Here is an 8,296-nt window from a genome sequence, read left to right as displayed (position 1 = left end):
CCCAGATAGAAAGATAGATAGATAGATAGATAGATAGATAGATAGATAGATAGATAGATTTATTCTGTAAGTTATATTTCTCTGGAGAGTCCTGACTAATATATGTCCCATGTCACCAGGACAACATATGTATTGGCTTGTCTGATTTGATTCCATGTTGAGGGAGTACTTGATAGATGTCAATGAACCCTTTATGGCCAATTCAAGAGTGGTTCTCAGGTCAGACATTTTTCCTGCACTCCATTCTATTTCCCTGGTAAGAGATGTCCTACTCTCTTAAAAAAAATATCATCCAGTTTCCTTTGTCAGGAGCTGTATTTTTGCAGAATGTTAACAGACAACAGTTTGTCATAAGGCTTTACAAAAACACAACTCTCAAGAGCAAATGCTTTTGTAGAGTGTTAACAGACAATAGTTAAATAGCGTTACAAAATCACAACCAATAGAGTAAATATATTTCAAAAATTAATTATTTGTTTACAGACTTACCAACATTCAATATCTCTCAATTATCAGGAGGTATGGCCTGGGGTGCCCAAAATTAAAGCCTATCTAATTGCTTTGCTAAAGAAGTCATAATATAATTAGGAATATAAAAACATAATACTTGAAGATGTTTAATATCATTAGCAGTTCTATTTTAGAGGGCACCAGTTCTATAAAGTGTTTTCTAAAGCTTTGTGTCTAAGAAGGCTTACACACACACACACACACACACACACACACACACACACACACACACACACACACACACGGGAGCTCACAGAGGTTTCCTAGTGAGATCTGAGCTTGCTTTACCCAGCAGGGCTGCATAAAGGGATGGCTGACCACGTGCATGGTTACCAGGTGTTTGGAAGGGTCTGCACTTGGCTGTGCTAGGGGGAAGTCTTTTGCTCCACCTCTTGACATTCCTTTAAAAAGCTCTTTAGAAGAGACAGAAGGAGCTAGTGGATAAGGATCCGAGCTATCCTGTGTTTCTGTCTCTCTCTCCTATATCCTTCTATCTAAATATTTCTCACTTCTCCCTCCTCAAGAGTACCCTGGGGTCAAAGTGGGAGCAGGTCTCCCACATACACATATATAAAAGAGCCAGCAACAATGAGCATCATCACATAGATAAATTATTCAGAATATATATAAAGTAAGCTTCTATCATTGAATAAATTCAGAATCTTTACTCAGTAGGATAATAGGGTTCCAGCATTCTAACAAAAATATTTTTTGCCAGGCATCGGTGGCACACGCCTTTAATCCCAGCACTCGGGAGGCAGAGGCAGGCAGATCTCTGTGAGTTTGAGGCTAGCCTGGTCTCCAAAGTGAGTTCCAGGAAAGGCGCAGAGCTACACAGAGAAACCCTGCCTCGAAAGAAACAAACAAAAAAAATTAACTAAATCTCTTATAAAAGTATGGAAGAGGGCATTAGCAATAAACCAGTTCACTCTGGAGCTTGGGGAAAGAAGTATCTCTGTTTGGGCTGTGAGGGAAGAGTTCGCACCAGCAAGTAGACTCAATGCCGTCAGCATGGGCAAAGGAGGCCCCAACAAGCCATGAGGCAAAGTGTCCTCATCTGCCTTCTCGGTGCAGACCTGCTGAGAGGACCACAAGAAGAAGCACCGTGACTCCTCAGGTCAACTTCACCGAGTTCTCGAAGAAATGCTGAGAGACGGAAGACCATGTCTGAAAAGGAAAAGTCAAAGTTTGAAGACTGGAACAAGAGCAACAAAGCTCGTTATGACATGGAAATGAAAAATTATGTTCCTCCCGAAGGTGATGATGCTCCAAAAAGATCACCACCTTCTGCCTTCTTCCTGTTTTGCTCTGAACATCACCCAAAGATCAAAAGAGAACACCCAGGTCTGTCTATTGGAGATACTGAAAAAAAAAATTGGGTGAGCTGTCAGAACTGTCTGCCAAAGATAAACAACCCTATGAGCAGAAAGCTGCTAAACTAAAGGAGAAGTATGAAAAGGATGCTGCTGCGTACCGTACCAAGGGCAAAAGTGAAGCAGGAAAGAAGAGTCCTGGTAGGCCAACAGGCTCAAAGAAGAAGAATGAACCAGAAGATAAGAAGGAAGAAGATGAGGAAGAAGAGGAGGAAGAATAAATGCTGTCCTAAAATGTGCATGTGCTCAGGCAACTATTTTGCTAAGAATGTGAAATTCAAGTGCAGCTCAACATTAGCTTCAGTATAAAAACTGTACAGATTTCTGTATAGCTGATGAGATCCTTTGTAGACAGAATACTTTTGTAAGAAAAAGGAGTTTGTAGCTTTTTCAGGGCCTACAATGTACAGTTACATTTAAAGCTTTTGATGTTGAATGTTCCTAAATATTTAATGATTTCTTCAATTTCTTATGGTAGCCCAGCGAACTGCATGGGAATTTGTATTACCAGTAAATTTTGTGGGCTTTTTTAGGATGTTGCACTTTCTTTTATTTTAAAAAAAAATGGAACAAAATAATGTATATTTAAAAAATGGAACTGTTGAGGGGCATCTAGGTTGTATCCAGGTTCTGGCTATTACAAATAATGCTGCTATGAACACAGTTGAGCATGTATCCTTATGGTGTGATTGAGCAATCCTTGGGTATATGCCCAAGAGTAGTATAGCTGAGTCTTGAGGAAGATTGATACCCAATTTTCTGAGAAACCTCCATACTGATTTCCAATGTGGCTGTACAAGTTTGCATTCCCACCAACAGTGGAGGACAGGGGAATCTGTGGTTGGTATGTAAAATGATAAGAAAAAATCTCTTGATAAAAAAGTTTATTTTAAAAAATGGAACAGCGTTACTACATAGATGTTAAACTGTATCTCATAAACACAATAACAAAATATTTATTTTGTCAAGGCAAACAAATACATATCAGGGTTTCAAATAGCAATATTATCCAGATGGAAGTTTTTTTTTTTTTTTCTCCAGCGCCCTTTTAAATCTGGAAGACACAGTGGTTGATATATCATGCACCCCAATAAACTTATCTGGGGGTTAGAGAACAGAGCCGCCACTATATTAAACATAGAGGTTGTGCAGTGGTAACACACGCCTTTAATCCTAGCATTCTGGAGGCAGAGATCCATCTGGATTTCTGTGAGTTCAAGGCCACACTGGAAACAGCCAGGCATGGTGACACATACCTTTAATCCCAGGAAATGATGGCAGGAAGCTAAAAGGTGTATAAGGAGTGAGGACCAGGTACTAGAAGCTTTTAAGCTTTTAAGCTTTTAGCAGCAGTTCAGCTGAGATCTATTCGGGTAAGGACTCAGAAGCTTACAGTCTGAGGAAATAGGATCAGATGAGGAGTTCTCAAGGTGAGGTTTGCTGTGGCTTGTTCTGCTTCTCTGATCTTCCAGCATTCACCCCAATACTTGGCTCTGGGTTTGTCTTTATTAATAAGAACTTTTAAGAGTCATGTTACAAGACACTAAGAGGTGAGCATTATACCACATATGTATTGAAACCTCTTTATAGAGAGAGGGAAGTTGCTCCAAACATCAACTTTTACCCAATTTAATCAGGTCTCATCAGTTTCAGGAGTCTGTGGCTGAGGGAACTCAAGAATCTAACAAGGTCTAACGCAATGTAAAAATATTCCATCATTTGAATCAGTTGTTCCTTTCAAAGAGCAAAGTTAGGCACAGCTGTGTGAATGGGAAGACTTTCCTTGTTAGTTCTCCATAGTTCACAGTCTCCATGAGTTGTCTTCATTCTCAACCATGATGTGGTCCTGGGGATGCCTTGCATTTCTCCATTATTCACTGGTGTAAAACAAGCTATTCAGCCTGGCTCAGAGTCAAGGGGATGCAAGGCCATGCTCTAACTTGCTGTGCCTATCGCTCAGGCCAGCTCCAAGTGCAGTCACTGTTATTCCCTCTCCTTCAACCACGGCCAGCTGCTGAGAAACTGGTGCTGAGCAGAAGCACTTGCTGGTGTATGAACCTCACGCTCCTTTAACTTTGTCAACTTTTGTACAGTATGTAAAGCACGTAGCTTTTCACCAGTGTAAACTGTCTTATATTGTTCCTTTTTCTCCAACAGGCAAATATTATACATAGCACACAAGCTATTATTTAAAAACAAAAAAACTACCCATCCATGTTTATCTATTATACATTTTAAGAGCCAAGAATCTGAACAGTCAATTTTCTCAACATCCATTTATTCCCAACTGGTGATGGTATAGTTAACAGGGGAGCAGAAGAGAAAGAGCAAATAGTAAATGTATTTTATTTTAGGACATCCATTACTGGCTGTTTGAATTCTTGAAAACTTGGATCATATCTAATTTTTAACTAGTATTTCTGAGAGTTTTACAAAGAAGGGTAAGAGAAAAGTACTGTTTTTGTTTCATTTTGTTTTGTTTTGGTTTTTCGAGACATGGTTTCTCTGTGCAGCTTTGCGTCTTTCCTGGAACTCACTCTGTAGACCAGGCTGGCCTCGAACTCACAGAGATCAGCCTGGCTCTGCCTCCCAGAGTGCTGGGATTAAATACGTGTGCCACCATCACCACCACCACCACCCAGCGGTTTGTTTGTTTGTTTGTTTGTCTGTTTGTTTGTTTTGTTTGTTTTCCTATAGCAATAATTAGATGAAGTTCTTGAGTGATAAACTTGATATAGTTTGGCAAAATCAATGCTTGCAAGCTTGGTTAACTGGGGCATACCTTTATTTCCAGTACTTAAGAGACAGAGGCAGGTGTCCTTGAGCTCAAGGACAGACAGCCTGGTCTACACAGAGAGTTCCAGGCTAACCATAACTTTGTAACAAGGACCTTGTCTCAAAAAAGTGAGGAGAAGAGGGTATGGAGCAAGAGAGATTGCTCAGAAGTTAAGGGGATCCTGGTTCAATTTCTAGTATCCACATGTCTGCCCACAACCTACTGTTAACTCCAGGTCCAGGGAATACTCTGCATGGGCACCAGGCACCCATATAGTACACATACATTCATGTAGGCAAAACATACACACACACACACACACTGGGAACTAGAGGGATGACTCGGGGTTTGGGAGCACTTGCTGCTCTTGCAGAGAATCTGAGTTCAGTTCCCAGCCCCACGTGATGGCTCACAGCCATCCGTAACTCCAGTTCTAGGGGATCTGATGCCCTCTTCTGGCCTCCACAGGCATCAAGTTTATAACTAAAAATACAAAAGAGTCATCACAGTCTATTGCAATACTAAATTTTTCAACAGACAAGTTTCAATACACCAAAATATATTTATTTTTAACAACAAAAAAGTAAAGTCAGAGAGCCAGCGCTAGTCCTAGGTGGGCATTCAAACTTCTCCCAAGGATTATAACCCCCCCCATGTTATTTCCCCTTTTCTTGAAGTATCCCCTTGTCAAGCTTGTATACATTCCTCAAGTTCTAGTCAACATTTCTCCTTTTTTCTATTCCTTCTCTGGATGCAAGCCAAAATCCTAAGAAGATCTGCCTGACACTCTGAGCGTTCTCTCTCAGAAGAGCCCTATTCCTCCAGGCAGTCTTATATAGACCACTCTCACCACCTGCTTGCCTCAGAGTCCATCACAAAGCTCCTTGAGTTCCCTTCTATTTCCAAAGTCCCCTATTAACAAGAAGAACTCACAAAAGGGAAGCCCAATTACAAAACATATTTAGATACTGTCTTAGGGTTGATAATGCTATGAAGAGAAACCATAGCCATGGCAATTCTTATGAAGGAAAACATTTAATTGGGTGGCTTACAGTTGCAGAGGTTTAGTTCATCATCATCATCATCATCATGGTGGGACGCGGTGGCATGCAAGCAGACATGGTGCTGGAGAAGAAGCTTAGAGTTCTACATCTTGATCTGCAGGCAACAGAAAGTTAACTGTGACAGTGGTCATAGCTTGATCATAGGAGACCTCGAAGTCCACCCCCACAGTGATACATTTCCTGCCACAAGGCCACACCTACTCAAAAAAAGCCACATCTCCTAATGGTGCCACTCTCTATGGCGCCATTTTCTTTCAAACCACCACAGATACTGAAATGCCTGATATTTTTTACATTATTTACAACATTTATCATCTCTTAGCAATTATCCCAAAAGCAAATTAGCTCATTTTAACATTGACAAACTATGTGTTTCAGACAAAGGCCCAGAAAAGACATAAAAGTACCTCTACACATAGGCTAATTCTGTAAGTGTAAGTTTGCCTAAGAAAAAAGCAATTAGATTTTTTTTACCAAAAAAAAAAAAAAAAAAAAGCCCAAATACTCATTTTCTGCTTCACCAACTAAAGTAAAAACTCATTTCATGTTGGCTGAAGTTAGAAGATTAGATTGTCTCTGAGCCAGGCATGTTGGTGTATACCTTTAATCCCAGTACTTAGAAGACAGAGGCAGACAGATCTCTGTAAGTTCAAGACCAGCCTGATCTACATAGTGAGTTCCAGAATAGCCAGTGCTTCATGGTGAGGCTGTATCTCAAAAATAGCCAAAAAAAGAAAATGAAATAAAGGGAGGGAGGGGACAAGGGAGGGAAGGAAGGAGGGAGGAAGCGAGGGAGGTATCCCTGGAATAAAATTATTCAAGCAGCTACCAGGGCATCCAGTATTTTCTCTCCACATGTGGTTAAATTTCTGCAGCTAGCAGATACCCCAAACTGTGCCTTTGAATCACTTCATTATTACCAAACTTAGGGTCACAGCCTGTGCTCCAACAAGCCAGATTCAGACACCTGTCCTTAGTAAGTCATCAAAACAGCTAAATTCATGGTGAAAAGCATCAGAAAGCATCAGAAATGGATGTGGCCACATCAGGAAGACAGACAATGAGATCTAGTATCCCCCAAGTCCATCTCTGAAGTCATAAGGTGATGTTAAAGTCCAGTTAGTAGGCTGGAGTTACAGATATCTAAGCATCCCTAGTCAAGGCATTTTCATAGCTACATTAACCCATCATTGTCTCTTCTGAAAGGTATTCTAATAAGTTGTAAGTCTCTTTTAGGGAGAAAAGTTTTTTCTTCTTCCAAAATGAGATTCCTATGGAATTACAGTCTCTAGAGGTCCATGGTATCCATAGTCTGATTGCTTAAGTGAAGGATACAGTGTTTCTTTAGAATATCTTCATCCCTCTAGGGATGTTTACAGTTTGAGTAACATTTGAACTATTTTAATGACTGTCATTTGGTAAATGGCCTTGTCTTTCAGAGTTCTTCTTTGTTGTTTCAGTGCCTTGGAACTACTTGGCATATTGTACCCTTTATCCACAGACCTTGTCAGCTTGGAAGCTGTTTTGAAGAAACTGAAGTTTGATGAACTGTCTGCCCTATGATAGAGAATTGTGTTGGTCCTTTGAGGCTCTATTGAGCCATTGTGGTTCTGTTGGGCCTTTTGAGACATAGAAGCAAGGGTGCTGAGGAGATCACCATTGTAACTGTGTAACCAAAAAAATGAATAAATAAAAGTGTATCACATTTGTACTGTCTTGGTGTCTGTACTGGATAATCTTATGTCAACTTGACACAAACTAAAGTCATCTGAAAGGAGGGAACCAAAATTGAGAAAGTGCCTCTATAAGATTCAGCTGTAGGGCTTTTTCTTAATTAGTGATTAAGGGGGAGGACCCAGCACATTGTGGGTGGTGCCATTCCTAGGCTGGTGGTCCTTGGTTCTCTAAGAAAACAGGCTGAGCAAGCCATTAGGAGCAAGCCAGTAAATAGCATCCCTCCATGGCCTCTTCATCAGCTCCTGCCTCCAGATTCCTGCCCTGAATGAGTTCCTGCCCTCACTGCTTTTGATAATGAGCTGTTATGTAAAACTGTGAACAAAATACACCCCTTTCTCCCCAAATTGCTTTTGCTCAGGGTGTTTCACCACAGCAACAGTAACCCTAACTAAGACAGTGTCCTTTAAAGAGAATTCTAGTTTATTAGTTTCTTTTTTACAAATTTTTATGTGTTATTTTACATCTAAATACAATGAGGCAAAACTTAATCCTCCCTAGAGATTCTAAAAACAACCAAGGAAAACCTTTGGCCACTTCCTTTTCTCTGGGTTTTTGTTTGTTTGTTTTTGTTGTTGTTTGTTTGTTTGTTTGGTAAACCTCTGTGCTGATTTCCAAGAAATACTAAGTCTTAAAGACCGCCTCTTGTGTGATCCAGAGAAGGAGAGTCAGAAGAAATGCAGACTTACCTTTGCAGAGGAAATAAAGGGAGAGCTTCAGAAATTAGCAGAACTGAAAAGATACCAAAAACAGAACAGGAAAAGGATGGCCTGACCCAGCGAAGGCAAAAATAGCTCTATCAGCACAGCTCCAATAGAGCGGGGGTGGAGCGGACAAGC

At 40.5% G+C, this 8,296-nt stretch overlaps 1 pseudogene; it reads left to right on the top strand.

Annotated features, from left to right (window-relative positions):
• The first annotated feature begins 1,521 nt into the window (after positions 1-1,521).
• On the top strand, positions 1,522-2,104 carry LOC118595129 (annotated as a pseudogene).
• The last annotated feature ends 6,192 nt before the right edge of the window (positions 2,105-8,296 follow it).

The sequence above is a fragment of the Onychomys torridus genome, chromosome 14, assembly GCF_903995425.1.
Source record: "Onychomys torridus chromosome 14, mOncTor1.1, whole genome shotgun sequence".
Lineage (NCBI taxonomy): Eukaryota > Metazoa > Chordata > Mammalia > Rodentia > Cricetidae > Onychomys > Onychomys torridus.
Note: the sequence above shows the minus strand (reverse complement) of the source record. Positions and strands in the feature narration are given on the sequence as shown.